The sequence below is a fragment of the Nyctibius grandis genome, chromosome 1 (genome assembly GCF_013368605.1).
Source record: "Nyctibius grandis isolate bNycGra1 chromosome 1, bNycGra1.pri, whole genome shotgun sequence".
NCBI lineage: Eukaryota > Metazoa > Chordata > Aves > Nyctibiiformes > Nyctibiidae > Nyctibius > Nyctibius grandis.
In genome coordinates this window covers 70,244,688-70,258,006 of record NC_090658.1, presented here as the reverse complement: position 1 = coordinate 70,258,006, position 13,319 = coordinate 70,244,688, and positions in this window count along the sequence as shown.

Genomic DNA, 13,319 nt, shown 5'->3' with positions numbered 1-13,319 from the left:
TGAGAACTTGAAGGAAGCAACCATATCCTGAGGGTTTTCTTTAATATGGAGATATTTTGAGACTCCATATAATATTCTTCTCTTTCAATTATTTTGGAAATAATAAATACCTTTAAAATGTTCCTTTTCATAACCTTAATACAATGTCCTCTGCACATGCTGTTCAGCCAGACAATAGATACACAGTAAGAGAGGACTTTTGCTCAACCCTAACTCTATAAAGCAGCAAGTGTGGGAAATACTATTTTTCAATGGGTCTAAACACTGAGATAAAATTATTTATTTATTATGTGGGATCAGGATATGATTCCATATAACTCATTTAATGAGTTTTACAATCTTTTTTATTAGGATGTATCTAAGATGTCTCAGAAGGCAGTAATTTCTACAAAACCAATTTTCCAATTATTGTTTTTCCACAGGAAGCAGAAATGCAATTTGGGTCTCTGCAGACTTCTTGGCAAATGCTCAGAAGACAGCTATGAAAAAATAAAGTATGAATAAATGGCAAGATGTAAATATATATACAAACACATAGAAATGTGTTATTTTTTTATATATATGAAGTTAATATAAAGAAAGAATTATTCGCTTCATAGTGTGTACCTCTAAAGACTTTTTATTTACAAAACTCACATTAAAAGCACTTCATTCTAATATAGTTTAAATCCTTAAACTGTAAAAGTTTAGATAAGGCTTTTAAGTAGACTTAACTGGAGAGAAGAACCTTCACATCATTTTGTGCAAGGTCTGGGATGGTCTCACAGAACAGTTTGGGGACTGATTCCAAATTGTTCCCCATTTCTTGGTCTTCAGGCATGCCCTGGGGATGGTCCTGAGCCTGCAGGAGTTAGTGTGCACTTTCCTCATAACTGCAGGCTTTTTGGCTGGGAAGTCCCTGCCAACCCCAAGCCCGTCCCATGGCCTCTCTCTGCCTCTGGGGAGCTCCTTCTGGCGCAGGGGGGGTGTGCAGCCCTTCAGGCAGGGCTGGGCTGGGCTGTGCTGCTTGGAGGGCAGGAGCAGGCTGATGACCACTGAGCCCGGGTAACCCAGCATACACTTTCCTTGGGATGCTGCAGCTTCCTGCCACTGGTTACCTCCAGCTGTGCTTCATTGGTACTGGCTTACTCCATGCTTGCACAGCCTATGTGCCACGGCATGCAAGCCATCTTCCTTTTCCTGTTTCTGGGAGGTTTTTTGACATCTGAAAACTTCCAGTTTTGTTACTGGAGACCCCCAGCTGATTTCCTCCTTCACGCATGTTCCTCGTTTTGTTCTGTGTCTTGTTTCATGGCTGTGTTGAGTTTATTTGAAATCAGGGCTTTTATATCCATTTTCCGTGGTTCATTTCTTTCTCTTTCATTTGCAGTTATAGAAACTGTTCTTAAGAATAATCCCAAAGTCCATCTATTTAAAAGGTATGGGTTTCAAAAGCCTTTCTAATACATCTGAAACCAAACGTTTCCTCATACCTCACGACTCCAGAGGAACAAGCACACAGGTATGGACGTATTTAAAAAAGAGCTAATACTAACTAATTTTCTGCCACATGTGGGGGCTGTGCCCCATGATGCTATTTAGAATTGACCTTCTGAGTAGTGAGGTAGGGGTGTTTTTTCTTGCAAAGATTTATCTCCGTGTTTGTTCCCAGGGTTTTGTGGAGCTGTCTGTCTAGAATTTCCACATTATAAATGGCTCTTGTTTTGGTAAAGTTTGAATTATTTTCATTAGCTGGTCACCTGGGGCCTGACCAGAGTCAGGCTAAAAACTTCAGACAAGCGTACAGCTTTTGCAATCAGTCTCAGTCTCTCTCTCCTGCATCCCCAAGGAAATGAAAGGCAGAAACGTTTACGCTTCAGGTTAATGTTTTAGAAGTGTTTGAGGCAGGAAGCAAATGGACTTATTCATAAGTTCCTCGAGGATGTTTTGTTTCAGCCATGAGGACTGAAGCTTTCCTGAATAAAGGCTAGCCAGGAAGAAGCGACTAGGGGCAGGGTCTGCCTTTGGGATGTACTCCAAGACCTGGGCACCCAGAGAGGACTCGCCTTTCAGAGTCCTTCTGACAGTTCATGCCTAGCTTTGTCATGGACTTTGGGAGGTAAGTCTTTGAGGAGACTTGTGTAAGTCTCATACTAAAGATATGAACTAAGACATAACAACCTTAGGTTAGATTAGGAGAAACTGGAGATATCTAGAGCCATATAAAAATCATCATACAGATGTGAGGGGAAAGAGCTGGAAGAGGCCTCTCATTTACACTAAGGATGAGCCATATAACTTCTTTGCTTGCAGAAATAAGGATCTTTCTGGAGGGTGCTTACTTCTGAATATCACATCATGCTTATCAATGTGCCTAACTTAAGCACCCAGTTTGCTTACTATAGTTTCCTATGAGAAACCGAAGCATTTTTTCTTTCCAGGTCTTTGACAGTGTTCACACTGCCAGCGACAACCCTGAGCATAAGTCAGCAGGGACCACTTGAGGACAGTTGAAAATCTACAGCAGTTATCCAGTGAGAAGGTAGGTGTTGTAGCTTTTGAGCCACTGAAATTAATTGGGCTAGTATTGCACTGTAATTTTTAGAAGCATGTGCAAAATGCAACGTTTATTCCACTGGTCTAGAACAGGTGTTGTTAAAACTTCTTTACATTAATGATCTACAAGGCAGGGTTTGCATTTTAAGAGAAAACATCAAAATATTGATTATATTGACTGAAGTTTATTTTCCTGGGTACAGAACATTATGGCAAATGGGATAGGTTAGCAATAAGAAACATGTTTCACTTCTGACTGCACACACAGTTCTCTCTCTTTTTCTGTTATTCTGACCATGTGTTGGTCTTGTAGATTCTAATTCTGCAAGACATTTTGGTGTATCTCTTGTTAAGTGAAGTAACAGTCGGCAAAGTAAGGTCAAAACAAAGTTGTGCTTTTTTTTTTTTTTACTACATCTATTTTCAGTTATAATGAGCCCTCTCAATTTCTGCAACAAGCCTTCATTAAAATTAGAGTTGAATTAAAATTTCTATAGATAAACACGTCCCAACAAAAAAAGTGGTTCATGACTGCTTTCTTATTGTCTGTCATGTGTGTGCCAAAGCCAAATGCAGGAGAGTAAGGAGTACATATTGCATGAGGAGCCCATATGAGGGAGCCCTGCAGCTTTCTCAGAAACCATTTTGTGACTGCTTTTCTTGGAAGAATTTTCTTTTTCACATGTTCACCCCTCACAATATTTTGTGGGTTGACCTCTGATGTCTAAGTCTGGTTCTGCTTTGTATCGTTTGTCTCTTTGTGTGTTGCTTTCTGTATCTGCTCCTTTGCTTTGGTTGTTTTCCCTGCTCATTTTGCAGTAAGGCACCTACAGTATTGTTTTGATCTTTAGGGCTATGATCCAAGGCAAGGGCAATATGCAGATCTAAGCACTTGAAGTGCTATGAAAATATAGTCCTCAGTGAAACAGTCACGCCTTACCTTCATAAGACATCCTCTAGTATTAAAAATCTCACTAACACAGAGGGCTTCTGCTCACAAATTCATGGTTTCAAAGGAAAGAACTTGCACCTCTGGAAGATGATTTTTTTTATTGGTTTGACACACACTTTCCTTCTGATTTGTTAAACACCTCAGTGCCCTCCCATGACACCAGTAGCATGATGCTCCTCTTCCACACAATCACATGTGAACATAAAACTAGCGCTTTCTCAAAATGTATGCCTATCCAAGCCGTCCCCAAACAAGGGGATGTTCTTAACATAGCCACAATGGTGGCCACCATTACCATCTTTCCTTTGCTATTGTAATACACAAAATCTACAAAATGAAAATCCGTCTTTTTTAGGAAACCTCTTGGTGTGTCAGAGATACATGACAACTTTCCAGATTATTTGAAGGATCTGGATCAGTTTTGTAAACAAAAGAAAAAGGCCAATGTATCCTTAATTCTAATGATCAGCCACATAAAAAGTCAATCATGCTTTTTATTTTCAAGCATCCTAAAAAATAGATCAGATCTTCATGAAAGGCAGTTTCTGAAGTGCTCATTTTGATGGAGGATGCTTTTTGTCTGCGTGGAACCCTTCAGCGAGTATTAGTAGATCTGGAGGTTGGCAAGGCAGAGCCTCCAGCTCCTCCATCTTCAGAGGTGCACCATGACTCTGATGCCTTTGGTAGAAAGGACAGGGCAGAATGTAGTCAAGGATGGTGAAAACATGGGGATAATGCTTAACTCCAACTTCTCTCTGCTTCAGTCAGTTAAATGAAGTCCTGAGCGACAGATGGTGTGCAACCTCCCCTTCCCTCAGAAGACCAAACACATCATCTACTACAATAAGTGGAATCCATCCAATCATCTCTAGCACATGGCCCCACCATCCTGCCCACATGCACCCAACTCCGACCTCCCAGTTTGTATGGCAGCATGTAGTGGCTGAGCCTGCCCAGCCAGCTGGCTGGGGTGAATCAACAAGCTGGAATTGACAAAACATTTTTCCTGACATATTTAGAATATTTTAGTGGGGAGAAATCCCTTGAGATTCAACATCTGATTCTTTAGACTGCCCTGGGAGATTAAAATAAAGGAGAAGGCAACATTAAGTCATGCATATTCCGATTAAAAACAAACACAATGGGTCAGATTCCATCCTCGATTGCAGCCACAGTGAAGTGTTTGCGGTTGCACGAGAGTGAGGACAGAGTTTGACCTGGTGCCTTGAAACAAAAATAATATAAATTATAGACAAGCACAAACTCAACTGTAGAGCTGCAGCATGTTTCATCTGAGGAACCTTGATAGAGAAAAATATCTTGTACCAAGCAGGACTTAATTCCTCAAAGATGAAACAAGATAAAAAATAATTATTCGAAAAAAATCAGTTTTGGCTGACAGAGTAGGGTGGATTTTGTCATCTGACAGCTATGCATTCTGTGTGGCAAATGATTAAATAAACAGATTGCTGCTCAAGAAAGTTGCTTTCAATTTTAGAAGCCAAAGCCACTAGAATAATCTCTACCCACTAAAAGAAAATCGCTTGGTCACAGTGTGACCACACAGAAGGCCCTGTTCATCAGTGGGGGTTGCCTGCAAGATGACTTCTCTGAGGGAGAAGTATCCTTCATACCTGCTCAGTGCAGAGAGCACTGGGCTGACTGAAGGCACTCAGACCTCTGCTGACACTGGGGGGAGTTTGCGTTGATGAAACAAGAACAGAAGAGATTTCGGGCACGCTTTTGTCTCTCCATTCATTCCACTTTCTTTCCTGAAGCTCTGACAGTAGTCAGATTTTAAAGATCCCACCTTCTGCATGCACAAGAGTGGTTTTATAACTCTTTAGCAGCAATCCAGCCCCAGAGAGGCATGTAAATCACATGTGCTGATGCCAAGCGGTAGAAACCATAGAAATAACATGAAAGTTTCCCCGTTCCTGTCTCACCTGTGACCTGAGTGGGCCCATCCTGAAGTTCCTGTGCAGTCTCTTGCCTGTTTACATTCATGCCTGTCTGTTAGCATGGCACTGCACCCACTCACCAGACTGTCCATCATGTTCACCGGAGCTGAGGACAGAGCTGAAATGGCAGCCTGCATGACTTCAGAAAAGGCTGTGATTTAGTGCATGTCCGCACATGTAGTGTCTTCAGAGTTCTGTGTAGTATCATACTATCTGCTTAATCTCACTGTCCAAGGGTTAGGATTTTTTGTTTTGTTTTGTACTTTCTAAGCGCCTGCTCTGTCATCTGTGTACCACATTGCGTTCCATATTCATCAAAGATATTTAGCACTCAACAGGGCAAGAGCTCTAGGACTCTAAGATTCCTATCAAAACCCTAGCCCCTCTTAAAGCAAGGTCTTGTATTTGCCTCATACATAAAAAATACACTTTTTTTCAGAGCCTGCCAGGTCAGAAAATGCAGCTGGTAACTGTTTTTCTTTTTAGTTTGGAGCCTTGTTTCATGCCTACTAACAGCCTTCAGAATTGTACTTTAATGAAGAGAGAAGTAGATCCAGTCTATAGTAAAAGAAAAAAAAAAAAGCTCAGCTGCAATGAAACCCTCTAAAAACTCTCTGTGTACGAGAAGTGAATCCAACAGCTCTGCAGCAAGGGAAAGGAAGTCACATGTTTGGTCTTCGAATATTTGCTTTGGTTTCAGTGTGACTCTGTGTGCAACCTTAGCCTTTGGCATATGTTCATCATCACCAAAATATACAGTTTCAGAAGGAAACTGAAACTTTTGCTCTGGATTATTTTACGTGTGCCATTAGGCAGTTTCTGAGATCAGGGCCTCGCTGTTCACTGAGTGTACACATGGTAGGAGGTAATCCCAGCTGTGAGGTACTTACCATTAAATAGAAGAGAAAAAGGATGGGACACAGATAAAAGGTGATAGACTCAGGGTCATAGAACAAGGCACTGAACGCATTTTCCCTGCTTTCTTATCCTGTTCTGTACATTGCGATTACACAAAACTGTTCCAACAGGAGCAAAGCTGATCTGAAAGAGCTCACTAGGAAGAAGATTCCCATCGATTTCAGCTGCCTTAGGGTGCTATCCTGAAGTGAACCATCCTACAGCTCGCATTTCATTTTCTCTCATCTGATACTGCCTGTGACAAGCAGCTGCATTCAAAGTGGAAACTTCAAGCCTTGTGATACTGCCCCTTTCCTCACCAGCCAGCAGAGAGGTGTGTGAACTGCAGAGGAGACATGTGCCTCTCCAGAGCTGCAGCCAAACTCACCATAGCTCTGGGGACCCTCAGCGGAGGTCAGACCTTTCTTTGCCAACCCATAATGCAGCCAGTGGCACAGATTCAAAATCTGGCCCCAGGAATGCTACACAAAAAACACACGAGTTTTAAACTGTGTGCTTCACACACTGCATGCACGTAAGAAATTGGAGAAATTGAGGATAAATAGCAATGTTTTCACTGTTCCATGAGGAGTGATGGGGAGGTGGCTTCAAGAGCCTTCTTGAAAGCAGTTCTTAGGGGTGCCTTCTGCAATGCCAGTGGCTTGGCCAGCTCTCCATGAAAGAGCCCACATAAGTGTAGTTACTGCTTTTATGCCAGCCCTGCACTGAAAAGTCTAGTTCAGAGACAAGAAAATGAAAGGTAGTAAAATACAAAGCATCCTGTTAAAGGTACCCTATTATATGGATGAAGCCCCAAAATTTCTGTTAAGTAAATGCCCGTTTTATATTAAAAAAAAAAAAAGAGAAAAGCTATGTCACTTCTGAAACAGCTGCTGTGCACATTTTCCATCTTCACACTGTAGCAATAGGATTCCCTCGTCCCTCATATCTTGCTTATCTTCTCATGTGGGAAACATGCTGGCCCAAGGTTTTCTGTGAAAGAAGCATATACATATTCAGTTATTCTCGTACCTTGCCCGCCTTACAGATGTAGATGTGAACAAGAGCAGTAGAATCGAGGCCAGAGCATCCTGCTTGTTCATAAGGATGGATAAGAGGCAGGAAATAGCACTTGTGTTTAAATCAAAAGAAATCTGGTAGGTTTGATGTCAGGACAACCACACCTACTGGTGTCCCTTTAAAGTACAGGAAAAGACGAATAGCCAAGCTTGGTCTATATGATTATAATCAGGTTTTTTATGATCGTGAAAGCTGATGAAATCTCTCTTCACAAGAGCCTCAAGTGTGAAATCTATACAAAATACTGAGATGAATAATTTGAGAATTACTGTTCAATAGCCAAATATCAATAATCTGTCAAGTAAATGTCTAGATTACCTCCAGGAGAGGCATCTAGGCTTCTCAGACTGGCTGAAGGCACATGTATTCTCCTCACCATTAGTCCCTCACTGGTCTTTCATTAGTCTTTGACCACAAGCAGGCACTGAGCTGACTGAAGAGTCCTCACAGCCTGTACAAGCCCCAAGTTTCTCAGTCCTTGAAAGCTGTGCTGTAGCTCTGTGGTGAAGTTTTAAACGTAAGTTCTTAAAGGTGACCTGGCCTCCTCAGCAGCAGGGCCCACTCAAAGTGACTTACAACCTGGCTGAGTGACTTGTCCCCAAAATACCTGTGTTCTGAGCTGCCCATTGGAGAAAAAAAAAATAGTATCTCACCCCATGTGCTGCCATCACACTCCAAATTATGAAGAATATCATTTCAAACAGTGTAGTAAATTTCTAACTTGTTACTTTTGCTGTATAGATTACAGAAGAACTAGACATAAGAACCAGGTAACTTGCCCTTTGGCAGTAATAGAAATGTTAGTGGCACAGAGCAAGTCAACCTCCTATTGATTTGCAACACAACATTACATCTCTGCAGTAAATCCCAAACTCAGCAATAACTTCTCGGCAGCACTAGAGCTCTCCCCTGATTTACCCTGCTGTAGAAGACAAAATGCACCATTTTCTGACAAAATGCACCCTTGTAATCAGAACTGGTGACTATGCAGAGAGCAAACATGAAAGGACAACTTTGTGTGTGCACCAGTAAGCACTTGGTGTGATGCTAGAGCTCCTGGATGGACTGTCTGTAAAATCCTGGTGTAAACCAGAGGAAGGAACAGCTGGGAGGATGCTGCACTGTGAAACTGCTGTGAGTGTGTTTGCGTGTATGTTCATATACCTATAATTACCTGTATCTCATCATAACTGATTTAACATAGATAGCACGATACTTTTTCCTCCAAAGTCCTACAAACAGAGCTCTGCTTTGATCATGAAAGAGAACAGTGACACCCCATGATACCAGAACCATCTTCTCTGTTAGACAGGGTGATGTATCTCCTGTAAGCATGAAAATATATCTGAGCAAATCACATTAATGCTAGGGTTAATTAGAATTAGAGTAATGCTCAAATATGGGGTTTAGGCTTTAAAAGTACATATTCAGATAGTAAAAAATTCTTCACCAAATTTTCCTGTTGAACACTTCTGCTTGTTAACTTACCGGCTTCAGAGGCTACACAAATGTTGCCTGTTGAAATTGAGATATACCCAGTTGGTTTATTAAAACTGACTGTAAGACTGACAAGTCATTGCTATGACATCAAAAGTAGTGAAGTTTGCTGCCCTACAGATCTAGGTCAGATTTAGCTGGGGCACTTATAGGATTTATTTTCTCTGTAGGGACACCTACGTTCACAAAACTTCCAGGAATTAAATCTTTCTCTTAATGATCCTTAGTTTTCTCTGAATCTTGGTAGAAATGGGAATTATTAGGAACAAGAGAGGAAAACAGATAGATAGCATGGCCATAAGAAGTTCCCTTCCACAAGAAACCAGGCTAAAATGGTTCCCTGAAAGTTGCTGAGTGATGTAGTTTTATTGCCATTACTTGTCCAAGGACCAAAAAGCCAAACAATCTTTAAGCGATCATTTTCCATCTGCCTGTTCCTGATTTATCTTCCTGCCAATACTGATTTCCATCAAAACATATCAGGGGGATGAGGAGCTTCCCAGCAATGCTCCAAGACTGAAGAAAGCCTGTTTCACTAGCATGGGTACTACCTTCTCTGGTGTGGCTTTTGTCTGTAGTTCCCATTGTTCGTTTGGACCTGACGACAAAGGCTAGCAAGCTTCCTCTTGACAGTGAGTGGAGAGCAGCTGCTGATAAAGGGGATCGTATGCTGGGAAGGGAATGAGTTTTTAAGTAATCTGGGCAATGACAGGCTTGAGGGCTCTGCAGCTTGTAAGCAGCATGGACACTCACTGACCTTACTTTCTTTGCCTCATTTCACCTGATAAATGAGTGTGGTGCACTGGGAGTTCAGGTCTCCCCGCCCACGGCGGTGCAAATCACTTCAGTGAAGGGATAATTGAGTAAGTGAGAAGATTTGCTCGGAGACCTTTCACATGGTTGCAGTTGCAGAGGGCAATCGCTTCCCCAGTCTGTCTGGGCTCTGAAGGGTAAGTCAAATGGAGATCAATGCAGTCACTGACAGAATGACTAGAAATGAAAGGAGAAAACCCCACAATGAACAAGCAGACCTGGAGCTGAAATCAGCTGCACTCTGGGGGCTGGACTCAGCTCCCGTCTTGCTGGCCAAGTGTGTGGTCACACACCGTCAGTGTGGTGTGGGTACGTGTTGATACAGCTCCCATTCCTTTGTTCAGGAAATCACAGGCAGAAATGCGGCGTCTCGCTGAACCTCCTGCACATGCACCATACAGATGGCCAGCACATGTGTGATACGTGCACCAGGCTTGCTGGGCATATGCAGATAACTCTGTATGGCATGCACAGGCAGGCCTGGATGCTTGGATGCATCAGGAAGCATGAAGGAGTGGAGAAAGAGAGCAAGCCTGGAACTTTCCTACATGGCTCTGTAAATTAATGGTGCACTGTAATTATATCCGTCTGCTAAGGAACCCAGACGTAAAGCATGTGTTTACTGCTTACATACATTTTTATAAAAGCCCCATCAGCTGTTAACTACAGATTTCCTCTAGAAACAACGTGAAATTGTATTAAAAGTGTATGTATGCTGTCACAGTGGAGCAAACTGGAGTGCCTGTGTGGGCAAGGTGGTGGTGCATGCTCCTTCTCACACTGCCTGGAGTGGAAACCCAAGGCTAAGGCATGCACACACCAGTCACCCTCCTTGGCTATGTGGGTGTGTTTAACTGGGCATTGCCCAAGGGCGTTTGCATTGGGCAGCAGTGACACAAAGACTGTGCAGCACCCAGGGACCTGGAGCTGAAGAAGTGCTGAGGCTCACACGTACAAGTTACTTGGACAAAAGACCTCAGGTTCATTTTTCTCCTTTGAAGTTTTGAGCTGCAAGGGGTTTTGGGTTTTTTTCAGGAAAAAAAAAAGAGACCATCTTGCATTCTACTGCATTCATTTGGGAAAGTTAATTGCAGTTTTTTGCCAGATTCAAGGTGACGTGGAAGTAAATCAAGAAATGCTGCTCGGGATCCTAGCTGAACAGTTCAGGTTTCAGTACAATAATAGATAGTTCAACATGAAACCAAAACAAATGTTAAACCTTGACAGTTGCATAAAATGGAATTGTCATCATCCAGTCAGTTTTTGTTCTAAGCACCTTGGCTCCTAGTGAAGTCAATAAGAAATGAAGGTGCTGAACTATTATGGGATTCAGCCTATAACAGTGCAGGACACATTCAGCACAGGCTGCTGGTTATGGCCATTCTTCATGGCAGTCATTCATTATATTCAAATGGAACTTAAACATGTGCCAGAAACTTTGGAGAAACTAATCCTTGGAGAAATGGGCTCAGGACCAAATCTTTACATTAACGATAATCCTTTAGAATAAAATATTGTTTGTTTCAGACCATGAAAACATGTGAGCCTCTCCTTGGCTCTCACCTTTTAAAGAAAGAGATGAAATTTAAGTTTCATGAACATTAGTGTAAGTAATTCAATGCTATAACAATAGCAAGCCTATACTATTGCAGCTAGTGAAAATTCATGAGGAAAGAGTAACATGTCCAGATATAGGTTTTATTAAGGATCTAATTCTGCATGCACGTTTATGTAAGTAACTTTTAATCATTTGATAGATCCAAAGAAATCAATAGCTCTATTCACAAAGCAGAATGGATTTGCATGCATAATATTATGTACTTGCAGATGACACGGGATAATTTTATGTTTATGCTAATCTGTAGTACTTACGCATACCTGTGGCTTGAAAATTTCTCCAAAGTTATTTGTTATTTCTCAATATGTCACCTTCTTTCAGTAAACAGTAAACACTGTAATCTCAAATATAAAGTCACAAAGAGAAGGGTAGCTCGAGACTGGACAACAACTATAGGTCTCAAATTGTTAAAACTGTCAATAGTTCTGGAGTGCTTCATCTTAAAAATGCCAGATAAGTGTCATGCCATGTACTAATCATTCTATATGCTAAATTAATTATTTTACTGGTTTATTAGCATTGCCTTAAAATAAATAGTTTGCAGTGGCTAAAAAAATTAATGCACTTTAGCTGATTGATGAAAAAAATATTAACATCACGAAATGTTATGAATAATGTGGCTGTCATGCCGCTTTCTGTGCCAGTACTGTGTGGGAACAGGCTGGACAATGGGAAGAACATCTGTACAAATCTTGCCTTTAACCCCGTGTCATGCTGCTGCTCCTCTCAGCCTGGCTGGTGGACAGCATTGATCTGTGGCTTCTCTGCCCCAGCTGCTGCCTGGTGCATTGTACAAGACTATTATTCAGGTTAAACCCAGGTTCGGCTTCAGTAAAAACAGAGTTCAATAAAACTGCTGCCTGCATCCCTTTTGTGAAGCATATTGACAAACTTACGTGAGGGCTTCTGCCTTAGGTAAGCTAACTGATAGAGTTACTGCTTCCAGCTCTAGGGTGCAAACCCCTTGCGGTTTTCTTGCTTGCTTGGCTGTTTGCAGGTCTGGGATGCTGAGCTGTGGGTTTCTGGGTGGACCAGCTAACTGGGACCCCAAGCAGAGTGGCTCCTTGCTGACTCTGTTCAGCTTGAAATCTTTCCTTCCCTGTGCCTCACACCCAAAAATCTTGAGATGTTTCTTAGAAGACTCAATCCTCCTCTTATACAGGGCTGTTCTTTCACATGTAGGCACTTATAATGGTTTCTACCAATTGTTACTTCCAGTCTCGCATATTAATATCACACTTCTTCCATGCTGCTATTTCTGGCCATTAGTTTATTTTTCTTTGTGCATTGTAAAAACAGAAAAAATAAATTAGAAAGAAGGTTTTTTTGTGCGTAAAGGTTTTTTTTTTCCTTTTCTGTAGATTAAGATGCTAGGTTGGTAGCAGCCTGTTTGGCAGTCCTTATGGAGGACATGTGTTCACCTTCACCCGGGTTGGAATATTCATTAGGAATTTGTTTGTATAAAAATTAAATAAATATATTTAACAGCAATCTTTACTGGTCCTCTGTCTTGCTATTATCAGTTAGCATGCACCAGGCATCACAGAACACATGAATATTAAAGAGCAATTGTTAACATTTTGATGTTTTGTCAGCACTTTGTGTCAAAACAACTTCCTACTGGGATGCAGCGTGATGACACTGTGTCAAAACAGAATATCATCACCTTGTGCTAAAATACTGCGATGTGATGACATTTAGATCTACGTACTCCAAGAGCTAATTGTACCACAAAGTCAAACCTTTCTTAAATTGATGGTGGCACCTGGCTGGAGAGCAAATCTGTGAGGTAAAGATGTAGCATATAAACAGTATATAAGAAAGACAGAAAAGATGTTTTAGCAGATTGCAAGACCTCTTGCAAAACTGATTTTAAGATTGTCATTTTTAAAATAAAAACGTTCTGTTTGAAAGGGAAAGCAAATTCATGAGAATCTTTTATTTTTATTTCTTTTCTTTTCCTTGT